This window comes from Phacochoerus africanus, chromosome X, assembly GCF_016906955.1.
Source record: "Phacochoerus africanus isolate WHEZ1 chromosome X, ROS_Pafr_v1, whole genome shotgun sequence".
NCBI classification, from domain to species: domain Eukaryota; kingdom Metazoa; phylum Chordata; class Mammalia; order Artiodactyla; family Suidae; genus Phacochoerus; species Phacochoerus africanus.
Window position 1 is genome coordinate 47,522,497 of NC_062560.1, and position 16,998 is coordinate 47,539,494.

At 37.6% G+C, this 16,998-nt stretch overlaps 1 protein-coding gene and 1 non-coding gene across 3 annotated transcripts in view; one reads left to right on the plus strand and one right to left on the minus strand.

Moving 5' to 3' along the window:
- Positions 1 to 16,998, plus strand: part of MAGED1 (MAGE family member D1) — a 71,581-nt gene that overhangs the window by 21,474 nt on the left and 33,109 nt on the right. Inside the window, exon 2 of one of the 2 annotated variants that reach the window (XM_047763981.1) lies at positions 2,674 to 2,754. The exons of the other annotated variant lie outside the window; for it this stretch is intronic. The gene's annotated coding sequence lies outside the window, so the exon portion shown is untranslated. The remainder of the gene's footprint in view (positions 1 to 2,673; positions 2,755 to 16,998) is intronic. 2 annotated transcript variants of the gene reach the window in all.
- LOC125119047 (U6 spliceosomal RNA) lies at positions 10,583 to 10,689 on the minus strand. The gene has a single exon (XR_007133003.1). It is a non-coding gene; the product is annotated as a U6 spliceosomal RNA (small nuclear RNA).

Consider the following 16,998-nt stretch of genomic DNA (forward strand, 5'->3'; position numbering starts at 1 on the left):
TCAGGATAATCTCTTCATCTCAAGATCCTTAATCATGTATGCAAAGTCCTCTTTGCCATGTAGGGCAGTGTATTCACAGAATCAGGATGTGCGCAATCTTAGGAAGGTCATTATTCTGTCTACCACACCAGGTTAATGAATTACCAAATATGATAATTAGACTGAATTATTTTTAAATAATACTTTTAAGGAAAGATTTGTATTAACAGGATAGAATTAGTTGGTAGCAGTTATGAATATTCATAAGTCTCCATATTGTAAAAGAGAACAAGATTGACATTCTTGTTAAAATTCTCGATTTAACATGTTTCAAATTTAGATTATTTGAAATAATTGTGAAGTAAAATGGGTTCCACCCCTCCAGGGCTGTAGGGGAGAGAGTACTGAGCCCACTTCTCTTTTTGAGTTTCCTTTTGTTGATTGTAAAGATTTGCATTTGTAAAGTTAGGCTCTGGAATTTCATTAGCTATTTTTAAAGAAAAATCAGGTCTAGAGCCAATATTGCTTGTAGAAATGGAGAAGGGGCTGAAAAGGGTTTTATTTATTATCAGTCAATTCTGTATTTTTGTGCCTTGTAAAGTAAAGATTCAGTTGTGGAATCAACTATTTAAAAAAACCCATTAAAAACCCCCAAGGGGAGTATTCTAAGTTGGCCATACAGATGACTAAAATATATATGTATATTTTATGTTTTTATATTTGTTTACCCATGCCATAAACAAATATAAAAATATTCAGTTGTGATCACTTTTATAAGGTCCCAAGACCTGCTTGGTGAGTGAGAGCAGTTTGAGTTTCTCACACTCTTCTGTACTTTCCATCTTTTGTCTCTTAATTGATCTCTTCTGACTTGTCTTAAATTTTCACAAACTGTATTTTCCTAATCTTATTAAAGCTATCCCTTGAGTTTTTCATCTGGAGTGCTGTATTTTTTTTAAGTTTGATTATGTTTAATTATGATATACTACTTATAGTTTCCTATTGCTTGGAAATATCTTCAAGTTTGTTATTTATTTCATTTTCTTATTTTTTTCTGTGAAATTTTGAAATTTACTAATTTTTATTTTATTTTTATTAGAGTATAGTTGATTTATAGTGTTGTATGAATTTCTGCTGTACAGCATATGTATATATATGTGTATATATATGTATATATATACACACACAAACCACACAAAAACACTCTTTATCTATGGTAAAATACCTTATGGTTTGTGTTTGCTAATTCCAGTGTTTGAAGTCTTTTCTGTTTCTGCTGATTCTGCTGTTTTGCTTCTTTGTCTAATTCAAGGCTCAAAGATCCCAGGGTAAGTCATAAATTCAACCTGAGCTGCAAAATAACCAGCATCCCATTCATTCACCCTCTGAGATGGTAGTCTTGGGATCCCAGCTTGTTGAAGGGAGGGTCTCCTGTTGGTTTTCCTACCCTATGTAATTCTGGGCTTAAATCTGTGTCCTTTGCCTTTTAAGGCAAAGTTAACTTTTGGGGGAATTGGGCAAAGCCCTCAGGGGAGAAATTGCTTCCCTGCTTATATTTATTTATCTTGGTTCCCCTTTTCCCATGGTGTTTCCCTGATGTTTCCATATTTTTATTAACCTGTCTTTTTATTGTTTTTAAGTAGTTGTTGCTTCTTTTTCATCAACATTTTTTAAGTTGTTTTCATCGTGAAGGTTTGTCCTAACAAGCTGGTGGGCAATTACCAGAGCTAGAAAATTTTCCTACAGCTCTCTATTATATATATTTTTTGAGTTAGGTTTAGGCTCACAATGTCAAAATTAAAACCTTTTTGGCTTTAATTTTCTTTATTTTATAGAGAAAAAATTTGTTGGCTAAGGAAAAATGTACAACTCAAAAGTTGGGAGCTAAGCTTTATTTGGGGACCTTGCTGAGGGAGGAGACAGGATATATAGGAGGGTTTTTTTTTGCTGGATGTAGTGTAGTCGAACATCAAAATATTACTGCTGTACGCAAAAATAGACATTTAAAGTTCATGATTTTAGTGCTTTTCTGTGTATGGGAAGATACAACAGTCTGGGCTCAAATTATTCCTTGGATATGCATCTTATAACTATCTAAGGCCAATATCCCCAGCACTGAATGCTTCTTGTTTTTCTGCATCATGATGAATTCCCCTCAGGACATACTGTGGCATGGGGGTAGGGAGGCGTGTGGCTGCAATGGCTGTTGACCTGATGGCTGGCAACATTTGTTGTTTACTGAAATGGCCAGCACATTCCCTTTCCATACATCCCGTGCTTGGAAAAGTAAAGATACTTGCTCAAGGTCCCATGGCAAGTAAATAGTAACCTTGGGATTTGAGCCTAGCTCTGTTTAACCCTGAAGCCTATGTGTTTAACCAGTTCAGTGCACTGTAACCTTTGGATTCCAATGATTTTTTTTGCTCCTGGATTATGGAACAAATCTATGTGGAGAGTAAATGACTTGTGTTTTTTTTTTTTTTTACCAGGTTTTCATCTCTCAAGGTCAGCGCCCTCTCCCTAGCTCTTGGGAACACAAGCATTTCTATGCCTCTTCACAAGGCCTCTGCCTGGTTCTCAAACACCCTAATGAGTAGAAACCCCTTTCCACCAGGTTCCCTGTAACTTTTCAAAACTGAATTTAGGGACATGAAGTACCCAAGCTCTAACCACAAAGTTTTATTTCCTTTTCAGCTGCAAGATTTTCCACATTAATTCCCAGCTGAATTTGCAAAGAGGCTAAGGACAAAGGGACCCAGGAAGAAATCCTCTTAGGTGAGCAAAGAAAGGAAAATGAGACAGGGATGGGCTTGAGAACTTATAGCTTTATTGGATGGTGTTAGGATAGTTTTGGAATTTTGGTTGGTGAATGCCCGCAAGGCACCTTGGCATAGTGGAAAACACAGGTGCTTACGAGCCAGCCATGCTTGAGTTGGCTTTCAGTTCCCCTAATTACTAATTCTAAAATATATTGTAAGTCAGTTCCCCTCTCTGACCATCACTTGCTTCATCAATACCATTGGAATAATAATACCCATCTCTCAAGGTTTCCATGTGAAATATAATGTGTTTCAGTAAAGTGTTTGTGCTTGGTACATGCTTACTAAATAGTTGTAATAGTTACCTTTATTGTCCTAACTGTAGGGGTGGGAAAATTTTCCCTTCTTCTAAGTTCTTTGGTCTAATAAGTAAATTGACATAAGACAGATTAACAGGAGAAAAACAAATTTAATTTTGTATGTATAGGGGCCCCATAAAAATGAGACTCAAGTGACCAGAGCAGGAAGCCGTTATACTTTTTAGACAGAACAAAAAACAAAACAAAACAAAAACCAGTGAATTTGGGAAGAATTGACAAGGCAGAGGATTTGGGGCTAGAAGTAATAAATAGTAAAAAAATTAGCAAGGTTTGTACCACCTTCTCGGGCCCTGAGTTACCAATCTCTGGTGATGAGGATGCCCTCTACCCTTCTGATAAAGGGAGGATACCTGTCACTTGAGAAATTTATCTCCGGCTTTCAGGGGGACAAAGGAGGGTCACAGTGTCCTTCTTGCACCAGCTGTTTCGCGAGTACCTTTCATTCAAAAAATCAGTATGCCAACGTGACATATTTTAGGGTGACATTCTGAGCCCCCCAACCCCCCCTCAAACTCTCCATCTGGTGGATGCCATAAGACCAGGCAAAAGAGTCTTTCTTTTCCTACTTTCTTTGTGGTTATCTTTTTGTTAGCATGCTCAGTTACTTCTCCGTTCTCTGTTGGTTGCTTCCCCTCCTTCAGGACCCTGAAAATGAATCTCTTGCCATCACCCTTCTTCCAAATCTTTGCTTTTCTCTCTTAGTTCCTCACATTTAATACCTCCTTTGTTCAGATCATTTTCCCATTTCCTTACTCAGTTGAATCCCTTTCATTATCTCTGCATTGCCCTCCAAACAAACCATTCTTCCTCACATCACTTTGCTTCTCCAAGTCCCTCTCTCCCTGAGTTGGGAAGCCACCTAAAAATGAGACAAAGCCATGAAGTCACTGGGTCTTAGCAGGCCATAGTTTTCTGAATAATATTCTTTTCTTTCTTTCTTTCGTCTTTTTAGGGCCACATCTGTGGCACATGGAGGTTCCCAGGCTAAGGGTCAAATCAGAGATATATCTGCTGGCCTACACTACAGCCACAGCAACGCCACATCCTTAATCCACTGAGCGAGACCAGGAGTTGAACCCGCATCCTCATGAATAATAGTTGGGTTCGTTTCCACTAAACCACGATGGGAATTCCCTAATTTTCTTTCTACCTCATTTTGGCAGCTTCTTTTCATCAAGTAAAAGTTACATTTTTTTCGCTCTATTCTTTATTAATTGTTTGCCTATGGATATCTTTATCCTTTTTACATATTTTGTATTATAAAGGTGGAGACATGCTCATCATGTGGATTTTGGAGAACAACAAAACTTTATCAGGAAGGAAATAAAAATCATCTATTTCATTACCCAGATATAAATCCTATTAACTAATCGATATATTTCCTTCTAGTATACACAGTTTTGTATCTTGCTTTATTAGTTTGCTAGACTGACATAACAAAATACCACAAACTGGGTAGCTTAAAGGGCAGAAATTTATTTTCTCAGAATTCTGGGGACTAGGAATTCTAGTCCCCAGACTAGATCAAGGTGTTGACAGGGTTGGTTTTTTTCTCAGTCCTCTCTCCTTGGCTTGTTGATGACTGTCTTTTCCTTCCTATGTTTTCATATGGTCTTCCCTCTATGTGTCTCTGTGTTCTAACCTCTTCTTACAAGGACACCAGTCATATTGGATTAAGGTCTACCCTAATGACCTCATTTTAATGAAATTACTTCTTTAAAGGTCCTATGTCCAAATTCAGTCACATTCTGAGGTACTGGAGGGTTGGACTTCAATGTATGAATTTGGAAGGGACACAATTCAGCCCATGCTTTCTTCCCTAAAAATTATCTCACGAAACTCTCCCTTGTCAATAACAATTTTTGGCACCATTTTGGATAGCTGCATAATATCCCATCATGAGCGTATACTGCAGTTTGTTTACGTAGTTCCGTGTTTTTGCATATTTTGTGTTTTTATTTTTTCGCTAATATAAATTCTTTGATGAGTCATTTTGTACATGAATCTTTACTTGATAGGTTGCTTAAAGACTAATTACTGACTCAAAAGGTATGACTTATTCTCTGGCTCAAATTATACACTCCAAAGTTGTTTTCTAGATGTTTTTACCAATTTACTTTCATACCAGCAAGGAGACCAGTCAAACATGCAGTCTCAGAAATTGCTGGTGAGAATGAGAAGGGAACAATTAATCTCTCACAGTTGTTTCAAATTACATTTTTTTGATGACTGGTAAAGTGAAATATTCATGTGTTTATTATCTGTTTGCATTTCCTTTTCTGTGACTGGTTGACTCATGTTCTTTCCCCATTTATGTTTGTGGGTCTGTCATTTTTAGGTAAGACTATGAGTAAGAATAGGATTTATCTCAAAGAGGGAAATTTCAGGAAAAGCCAAATTCCAAAGAATATTATGGATCCAGAATCCAAGGCCAATTGGTCAGAGTCTCCTGTGTGGAAAAGACCTGGCATATGATGACATAGGCTGCAGGAAAGCTTGACAGGGAAGAATCTAACATATTCCTTTTTCCAAGGAAGTCTGTTGGAAAACACAGTACTGCCACTTATAAAAATAATCTTACCCAAGAGAAAGGCTGAGAGTGCATCTACTGAGAAAAGACTGAGCTAGATGTCTGTTATATGAGGAAAACCCCTAGGAGAAAGAGCATAGAGATATGGTTTATAGGACTATGACTGCAAAATTTTTAGAATGTGTGAGGCACTGGGAAATTTTTGATCTGCAGAAGCCCTATGTGTGTGATTAGTGTCTAAAAGTCTTTTGTTAGTGTTCCAGGTTGATGCTTCAGAGTACTCTAGTAGAGAGAAATCCTATGAAGTTAATGAATATAAAGGAATTTTTAGTATGATGCCAACCTTATTTGACATCTGAGGATTCACACCTGAGAACCTGTTAATTCATATGGTTGTAAAAAATGTGGGAAGGCCTTCAGGCAGAACTCAGTTCTCTTTCAACACCAGAACTATTGTAAATTTTTCCCAATGTGAAAGAAATTGCAGTGAGTAATCAAGCTTTTTCCATCATATGAAAATGCATAATGAAGAGAAACCCTATGAATATATTGACAAGCTCAGACATTTTCTTTTGAAACATGAGAGAATTTTGAGAAGAAAAATCCCCTGTGCTCGCAATGCCTGTGTGGAAGGCTTTCAGATCTAATTCAGACCTTACTAAGCATGAAAGCATTCATAATGCAAAGAAACCTTATGTGTGTAATGAATGTGGGAAAGGGGTTTTGGTGATACCAGGCCTTATAGAATGTCAGAAAATTCATAATGGAGATGAAAAGAGATCCTTGTTTATCATATGCAAATTCATAGTGGAGAGAAACTGTACCTAGAATGAACTAGCTTTCAACTAGAGGCTGTCTTATCTATCATTATATGATTCATAAAGGCAAGACCTTCTGTGTATCTAAAAAAATATGAGCATGCTTTCAGCAGGACTTAGCCTTATTTAATATCAGTGAGTTCATAGTGTAGTGAATTTAGAAAGGCCTTCGATTTGAAGCATTAGACAATACAGGAATCTTATTAATGTAATGTTGTGGAGAGGTCTTTGTGAGAAAAATCACATCTTAGTAAAAATGAAAAAAGATTCATAATAAAACTTAATTATTTAATTAAAATACTTTCCACTTATTGTATATAATTAAACACCTACCATGTGCCAAGCACTATAAGAACTTTCAATAGTTTGTTCAATCATTTAATTCTTGTAACAGTCATGTAATATAGGAACTCTCATCCTTGTTTTACATGTGAAGAAACCTATTAAAAGAGATGGAAGAATTTTCCCAAGGTCACATAGCTAATAACCAGAAGAGCCAGGATTTGAATCCTAGACAATTTATTTGTTATGGGTTTGTAATGGCAATGTGTACGTCTTTAGAGATGTATTAGCTTTTATTCATCGTTAAGGAATTCATTCCAGAAATCAGAATTCACTCTTCAATGCATGAGTTTTGGTAGCCTTCCGTCAGTTTTGGAATCTGGTAGATAACTCCCAGAAAGTCCACATTGGGCTCCAAAAAAATGGAGTAAAGGTTAGAAAGAGTTTATCCTGTGACTCTCTTTGAATAGGGATCACCTCTAATCTTGAAAGACTGCATTAATAACAAAATTCTCTTCTCAAATGTTCCCTGTAACCACTTTTCATGCTGTAGACTCTGAGATTGGCTAGGATGGTTTCATTACCAGGAAATAAGGGAGAATTATCCACTTCTAAAAAAGACAGTAGGAATGGAGGCTAGACAGATGTGCTGGGGAGCCTCAGGAACAGAGCCAGATCATTTTAGGGGTTGCAAACAGAAAATACAGCCCATAAGAAGTGGAGAAATCAGGATATATGGAATGATTTTTCTCCTGGGATTGGTATAGATATAGGTTGCTTGTCTATCACTCAGTATTCAGAGGACCTACTACCTGAAATTACCATAGGAATATTCAGCGCTTTAGCACTCAAAGATCAGTGTGATGTCCAGAATCTTAAGGTAATAGAAATACTAATAAATGGGTTTTTATACCCTCTCACTTGAAGAAGACAGCATGGTACAACAGAAAAGTATCCATGTTCTAGAACCAGAAATACCTGGGTTTATTTGCTAGCTTAAGCTGTTTGACCTTGGTTATATTAATAAATCTCTGAGTCTCACATTGCTCATTTTTTTTTAGGTCAGAATATTGTAAAGATTCAAGGGATTTTAAGGGTTGTCTGGTGCAGTGCCTGGTACATAGTACACACTTACTGAATGTTTGCCATTATTTTTGTTAGTTCTGCCAGGGCCTCAATCCTCTGTAATACAGAGCTCCCCCACCCCAGTGTTTTATAGCTGTAAATCACTTTAGACCACGAGCTTCTGCTAACTCATATAGTACCTTTTTGTGAATTGGAATATGGTCTCTCTTCCTCAAAACACTGCATTACTACCTGCCAGAAAATTGTCATAGTAAAAATCAAATACTATGATATGCACAGTATGAATGATATCCTGCAGAATCATGTGATACATAGTCTGTGGTAAACTGCATATGGTAGGCTGAATAATAGACCTCCAAAGAGGTCTCCATCTTAATCCCCAGAACCTGGGAGTTCCCTGGTGGCTCAGTGGGTTAAGGACCTGGCATTGTCACTGCTGTGGCTCTGGTTACTGCTGTGGCACAGGTTCAGTCCCTGGCCCAGGAACTTCTGCATGCTACAGGCATGGCCAAAAAAAAAAAAAAAAAATCCCAGAATATGGTACCTGATAAGTTACCTGAAATGGTAAAAGGTTAAGGATTTTGAGATGTGTAGTATGTCCTAGATTATTACGGGGGCCCCAACATAATCATAATGCTCTTTGTAAGAGGCCAGAGCATCAGCGTTATAGAGGGAAGATATGAGGCTAGAAGCAAAGGTCAGAGAGGAAAGATGCTTAGCTGCTGGCTTTGATAATGAAGAGGGGGCCATGAGCCCAGAAATGTAGGCTGTCTATAAAAGCTAGAAAAAGCAAGGAAATGGGTTTTCCCCTAGAATTACCAGAAGTAATGCAACCTTGTGAACTTTTTTTTTTTTTTTTTGCTTTTTAGGGCCACGCCTGGGGCCTATGGAAGTTCCCAGGCTAGGGGTGGAATCAGAGCTACAGCTGCCGGTCTGTGCCGTAGCCGTAGCAACATCAGATCTGGGCCACTTCTGTGACCTGAACCACAGCTCACGGCAGCACCAGATCCTTAACCCATTGAGCGAAGCCAGGGATATAACCCACATCCTCATGGATACTAGTCGGGTTCATAACCCACAGAGTCACAACAGAAACTCCATGAACCCGTTTTAGACTATTAACTTCTAGAACTGTAAAAGAATAAACTTAGGCTGCTTCAAGCCACTAAGTTTGTGGTAATTTGTAGTAATAGTAGGAGACTAATACACAGCACAGGCAGCCCAGTTTGCCTGGAGCTTCCAGGCCAGTTACTTTCGGCCATGAACAGTATACCCCGTGTCTGCACATAAGTCATCATTTTGTATATGTATTATGGTGTTAAGATGTGGAAACAGTGCTCCAATAGATTGTTGTTCCACTTGAGAAAGGAGTTTTTACTCTCTTCTGTACTTTCCCAGAGGTTCTGGATGCAGAAGGAAAGAAGATAAGTTGATCCACTGTCTCTCCAAGTGTGAAATGCCTGTTAGTTGGTTCCTCAGGTGCAGCACTTTGCTTGTTATCAGATTTCTGATCCTTAGAGATGAATATTTTCTGAATGAATTGAGATGAAATTGAAGTATAAATGAGAATGCCAATATATGGAGCTTTGTCTCCTCTGATATGTCTCTTTATTGGGCAGTGCTGGATGTACATGGACAGAATTTACCTCCTGATGCCATTTTTTTGCTACAGCATACAACATTGCAAAGAGTGTTTAGGAGATGCTCTGCCATTAGTTATGTGAATTCTCCCACATTAATTCTCTTAGATCAACTTTGATTATTATTGAGGCACACTCCGTTGTGTCGGCTTACATTCCAGGATAAGAAATAAATTTTATATCTTGTGCCAATTCCAATTGATTGAAATAGGTTTTTCATAATATGCTGTCTTGAGAAAGATTCTGAGGTGTAAGGGGACAATTCTGTGGTAGATTACTGATGTCTGCCATTGATAGGAGATTGGCGTCAGGCTGGCCTCATAAATTACATCCTCATGATGATTCTTTATTCATTCAGAAACATTTGTTAAGCATTATCTCTATGCCAGGGAGTGCGATAGATATTTTGAATAGAGATAGGAAAAAGATATGTTCCTGGTCCCAGGGGACCTGATATTAGAAGAGACATGTAAGTAAACATGCACAGCAGAATGTTACAGATGCTTGATAAAAGTCTATAAAGAGTACATTAAAGACACAAAAGGGGAAATGGTTAATTCTACTGAGAGGGAGAAGGTTCCAGAAAGAAACTAATGCTTGAGTTAAGTCTTGAAAGATTAACTGTTGAGGCTGAGGAATAGAAGAGAGTTGTTCCAAGCAGTAGTGGTGTGAGCAAAGACATATTATATGAAATAATTCAAAATGTACAGTGTCTTGTAGTATGTTCAAGAGGGTAGCATAGTTGGAACATAGAGAGTGAGAGAATATGTAATGAGAAGGAGAAAGTGACCAGATTATATGGAGATCCTTGAATGCTATACTAAGAGCAGAGGGGAGAATATTTGGAGATTTTAATCAAGGAATTAGTAGGATCAGATTTACATTTTATTTTTTTGTATTTATTTATTTATTTATTTCATTATAGCTGGTTTACAGTGTTCTGTCAGTTTTCTACTGTACAGCATGTTTTCCCAGCAGATTTGCATTTTAGAAATATCCAGTGAATGAGAGCGTGATGGATAGACTGGAGAAAACAAAACTGGTATAGGGAGACTGATTAAGAAGCTATTACAAACGAGAAGAGATGCTGGTTTTTTTTTTTTTTTTTTTTAATATGGAACGCTTCACAAATTTGCGTGTCATCCTTGCACAGGGGCCATGCTAATCTTCTCTGCATCATTCCAATTTTAGTATATGTGCTGCCGAAGCGAGCACTGTTGTTTTTTTTTTAATTTTATTAGAATATAGTTGACTTACAAAGTTGTGTTAATGTCGGGTGTACAGCAAAGTAAATCACTTATACCTACACATATATCCATTCCTTTTCATATTCCTTTCTCATATAGGTTATTACACAGTATTGAGTAAATTTCCCTGTGCTATACAGTAGGTCCTTGTTACCCATCTATTTTACATGTAGTAGTGTATGTATATCAATCCCAACCCCCTAATTTATCCTCCTCCTCCCCGTTTCCCTTTGGTAAACATAAGTTTAGTTTTGAAACCTTTTGAGTCTGTTTCTGTTTTGTAAGTTCTATTGTATCATTTTTATTAGATTCCACATATTAGTGGGCTTATATGATATTTGTCTTTGTCTGATTTACTTCACTTAGTATAATTCCTAGGTCCACCCGTTTTGCAGCAAGTGGCACTATTTCATGCTTTTTTAAGGCTGAGTAATATTCCGTTGCATATTTGTACCACATTTTCTTTATCCAGTCCTCTGTTGATGGACATTTAGATTGTTTCCATGTCTTGGGCAATGTAAATATTGCTTTAATGAACATTGGGGTGCATGTATCTTTTGGAATTATGGTTTTCTCCAGATATATATCTAGGAGTGGGATTGCTGGAACATGTGGTAGTTTTTTTTTTTTTCCTTTTTTTCCCATTTTTTTGTGGGGGCGTGCACCTGCAGCATATGGAAGTTCCTGGGCTGGAGTTGAATCAGAGCTGCAGTTGCTGGCTTACCCCACAGCCACAGCAACACTGATCTGAGCCACATCTGACACCTGTGCCATAGCTTGTGGCAACATCAGATCCTTAACCAACTGGGCAAGGCCAGGGCTAGAATTGCCCACATCCTCACGGACACTGTGTTGGTTCTTAAACCACTGAGACACAGTGGGAATTCCTCATGTGGTAGTTCTATATTTAGTTTTTGAAGGAACCTCCATACTGTTTATAGTGGTTGCACAGCAGCTTACATTCCCACCAATGGTGTAGGATGGTTCCCTTTTTTCCACACCCTCAAGAGGAGAGATGCTGAAACCTGAGTTAAATGAGGCAATGGGAATGAAATTACAACATATATATATTAGAAATTAAGAACTCAGTCCCTGACTGGATTGAGGGGAGCTGATGAGAAGAATCCAGGATGATAGTTTTCTTTCTGTCTTAGATGGTTGAGAAGATGTGAAAGCCATTCCAGGAGCTGGAGAACTCAGAATGAGGAACGGGTTTGGTGTGTGGCGGGGTGGGGGGGGATGATGAGTTCAATTTTGAACACACAAAGTCTGAAGCATCTTCAGAATATCCAAGAGGAATTATCCAGTAGGCAGTCAGGTATTTATTCTGCTGCCTTGAGGCAAATAGGATTACAGATAGATTTGGAGGTCATCAAGCATAGAGGTGATGGTTTTAATTAAGGTATGAATGAGATTGTCCCAGGATAGTGTGTGGAGTGAGAAAAAAAATGGGGCAGGGCTGAATCTCAGAAATTTAGGGATCTGAGGGAGGTGGGTGGAAACTGAGAATGAGCAGCAGGAAAGGTTAGGAGGGGAGCCAGAGGAAATACTGAATTTGTGTGCCCTCTTGTGGCAGTATGAGTTTCTTTCCTGGAATAAATTTACCCTCTCCTGTCTTGAGCCTCCCTTGTGCCAGACTATTTTGGACCCATACTTTCCAATCCCACTCTACCTGTGAGACTGGGGCTACCAGGTCCTCTGGTGGTCACTTCTCAAGTGTAAAACTCCCCTTTGATTATTACTACAATTTAAGAGCAGTTTGGAACACCCACTCCCAAAAGTTGCAAAAGATAAAAAGCACACATTGGATTTTATCCAATGTTTCTACATTTATATGCTCCCCACCTCTTGATCTCCTCTGTTGGCCATATTAATTTCAGTAAATCCCAGCTCTCATCATATCCCTTTCCTTTATAATTAAATAGCTCCATTTATAATTACATTTTATTTTGTGTTTCTACTATACTAAAATGTGATACATAGATATAATGTATTCTATATTATAGTAAGACCTACATATGGCTTCAAAAAATATATATATAGTAAAAAAAATAGCCGTATTTATCTTCACGAATTCTTCCCATTCACCAGGGTCAAACACCTGAAGTAGCTAATTGAAATGTAATAGCTATTCATTTTAGTTTTTAATCTCAATAATTCTAAATAATATGCCTATACTATTATTTATCGAGTTATTTATTTAAAATAATTTGAATAAAATAATGCCAATAAACCCACCAGCCAGGACAAGAAATATGCCCTTCTCCAACCCTTTTGTCTGCTTCTATCTAGAGATGACATTGCCTTGACTTTTTTTTTTCTTTTTTTGGCTGTGCCTGTGGCATGTGGAATTTTCCAGGCCAGGGACTGAACCTGTGCCACAGCAGGGACTCAAGCCACTACAATGATAATGCAGGGTCCTTAACCCACTGTGCCTCAGGAGAACTCCTGCCCTGACTTTTGTATTAATAGTCCCCTTGGTTTTCTTACAGTTTTATCACTTATGTGTATGTTCCTAAACAATATATTGTTTAATTTTGAAAAAAAAAAATTGAAAAGCAAGCACAAACCTAGTTGCCTGACAAAAGGGTAGTACTGCCCCTGCTATTGTCTTAGTCTCCCAGGAAAATGGTGGTTCTGAGTCAAAGACTGACTTCAGCTTCCCCAAGAATTCAGCAAGACCATTTCAGCGAAAATTAGTGAATGAGATCATGAAGTTTGGTGGTACTGATGAAAGCCCTATGTATTTCTACTTTAATTTTTCTATTATAGGTAATTTTTGCTTTCTATCTATAAGCTTGTAAGATGTCCTCTTTATTCTTTGAGTTCAGGAATTTGATCCGGGTATGCCTGAGGGTGTCTTATAACGTAAGCTACATACAGAGATTTTTATTTTGTTCACTGATATATCTCAAGTGCCTTAGAACAGTGCTACACACATAATAAGTCCTTATTACATGCATTGATTAAATTAACATATGTAAGCATAAATTAATGAATGGATAAATGAATCAGTCCAATGAATCAGTCTTGTCTGGAATTCAGAGGAATCATGGTAGTTCTATTTTTAGTTTTTTGAGGATTTTCCATACTGTTTTCCTTAATGGCTGCACCATTTCACATCCCCAGCAACAATGTACAAGGGTTCCCTTTTCTCCACATCCTCACAGGTGCTTGTTATTTGTAGACTTTTGATGATAGCCAGTCTGACAGATGTGAGGCGATATCTCATTGTCTTTTTAAAATTGAGTTACAGTTGATGTACAATATTATATATTTCAGCTGTACGACACAGTGATTTATTTAAAAAAATTTTTTTATTACTCAAATGAATTTATCACATCTGTAGTTGTGTAATGATCATCACAATCAAATTTCACAGGATTTCCATCCCACAACCCAAGCACATCCCCCCACCCCCCAAAATGTCTCCTCCAGAAACCATAAGTTCTTCAATGTCTGCGAGTCAGCAGCTGTTCAGCAAAGAAGCTCAGTCTGTCCATTTTTCAGATTCCACATGTCAGTGAAAGCATTTGATGTTGGTGTCTCATTGTATGGCTGACTTCACTTAGCATGATCATTTCTAGGTCCATCCATGTTGCTAAAAATGCTGGTGTTTCATTTCTTTTAATGGCTGAATAATATTCCATTGTGTATATGTACCACATATTGATCCACTCCTCTGTCGATGGACATTTAGGTTGCTTCCATGTCTTGGCTATTGAAAAGAGTGCTGCAATGAACATCAGAGTACATGCGTCTTTTCGAGTCATGGTTTTCTCTGGATAGATGCCCAGGAGTGGGATTGCTGGATCAAGTGGTAATTCTATTTTTAGTTTTCTGAGGAATCTCCAAACTGTTTTCCACAGTGGTTGCACCAATTTACATTCCCACCAACAGTGTACTAGGGTTCCTTTTTCTCCACAGCCTCTATTGTTTGTGGACTTTTGGATGATGGCCATTCTGGCTGGTGTCAGGTGGTACCTCAGAGTGGTTTTGATTTGCATTTCTCTAATAATGAGTGATGTTGAACATCTTTTCATGTGTTTCTTGGCCATCTGTGTGTCTTCTTTGGAGAACTGTCTATTTAGATCTTCTGCCCATTTTTTGATGGAGTTGTTTGTGTTTTTTTTGGTATTGAGCTGCAGGAGGTGTTTATAAATTTTGGAGATTAATCCCTTGTCAGTCAATTCACTTGCAAAGGTTTTCTCCCATTCTGTGGGTTGTCTTTTTGTGTTGTTTAGGGTTTCCTTTGCTGTGCAGAAACTTTGAAGTTTGATTAGGTCCCATTTGTTTGTTTTTGTTTTTACTGTCATTACTCTAAGAGGTGGATCTGAGAAGATGTTGCTGTTGTTTATGTCAGAGAGTGTTTGGCCTATGTTTTCCTCTAAGAATTTTATAGTGTCTGGTCTTATATCTAGGTCTTTGATCCATTTTGAATTTATTTTTGTGGATGGTGTTAGGGAGTGTTCTGATTTCATTCTTTTCCATGTGGCTGTCCAGTTTTCCAAGCACCACTTATTGAACAAGCTGTCCTTTCTCCATTGTATATTCTTGCCTCCTTTGTCATAGATGAGTTGGCTGTAGGTGTGCGGGTTGAATTCTGGGCTTTCTATCCTGTTCCATGGATCTATATTTCTGTCTTTGTGTCAGTACCATGCGGTTTTGATGATTGTTGCTTTGTAGTATAGTCTGAAGTCCGGGAGCCTGATTCCTCCAGCTCCAGTTTTCTATTTCAGGATGTCTTTGGCTATTCTGGGTCTTTTGTGCTTCCAAACAAACTTTAAACTATTTCGTTTGAGTTCTGTGAAAAATGTCCTTGGTAATTGGATAGGGATTGCATTGAATCTGTAGATTGCCTTAGGTAGTATAGTCATTTTGATAATATTAACTCTCCCAATCCACGAGCATGGTATATCTTTCCAACTATTAGTGTCCTCTTTGATTTCTTTCATCCATGTCTTATAGTTTTCAGAGTACAGGTCTTTTGTCTCTTTAGGTAGGTTTACTCGTAGGTATTTTATTCTTTTGGATGCAGTGGTAAACGGGATTGCTTCCCTAATTTCTCTTTCTGATCTTTCATTGTTAGTGTATAGAAATGCTGTTGATTTCTGTGTATTACTTTTGTATCCTGCGACTTTGCCAAATTCATGGATGAGCTCTAACAGTTTCCTGGTAGAGTCTTTAGGATTCTCTAGGTATAGTATCATGTCATCTGCAAATAGTGATAGTTTTCTAAGGTCATATTTCATTTATAGTTATCATAAAATATTGGCTATATTTCCTGTGTTATACAATATATCCTTTTAGCTTATTTATTTTATATATGGTAGTTTGTACCTCTTAACTTCCTACCCCTGTCTTGCCCTTCCCTTCCCTCTCCCCACTGGTAACCACTAGTTCGTTCTCTCTGTGTCTGTTTCTTTTTCTGTTATATTCAACAGTTTGTTTAATTGCTTAGGTTCCACATATAAATGGCATCATACACTATTTGTCTTTCCCTGACTTATTTCAGTTAGCATGATTCCCTCCCAGTCTATTCATGTTGTTGCAGATGGCAAAATTTCATCCTTTTTTATGGCTGAGTGGTGTTCTATTGAATATATATACCACATCTTTTTTATCTATTCATCTGTTGATGGACCTTTAGGTTGCTTCCATATCTTGAAAATTGTTAACAATGCTGCTGTGAACATTGGGGGTGCATGTATCTTGTGAAATTAATGTGGTTTTTTTCCTTTTTTGGCGGGTATGTGCCCAGGAGTGGAATTGCTGGATCATATAAGTTCTAGTTTTAGGGTTTTTTTCTAAAGGCTTTATCAATACCTATCAAATAACTCTTATTCCTGCCACCCTTTTAAAATAAATATTTATGATTTTTTTTTAAAAATTATATTGAACTCTCATTGGTTTTACACTGTTACATTAGTTCCAGGTGTATAGCAAAGTGATTTAGTTATATTTTTAGTTTCTTGAATAACCTCCATACTGTTTTCCACAGTGGCTGCACCTATTTACATTCCTACCAGCAGTGTGCAAGGGTTCTTCCTTCTCCACATCCTTGCCAGCATTTGTTATTTGTGTTCTTTTTGATGATAGTCATTCTGACAGGTGTGAGGTGATACCTCATTGTGGTTTTGATTCGCATTTTTCTGATAATTAGTGATGTTGAGCATTTTTTTATGTGCTTCTTGGCTATCTGTGTGTCTTTTTGGAAAAATGTCTATTCAGGTCTTTGGTCCATTTTTTGATTGGGTTTGTTTTTCAGACATTGAAT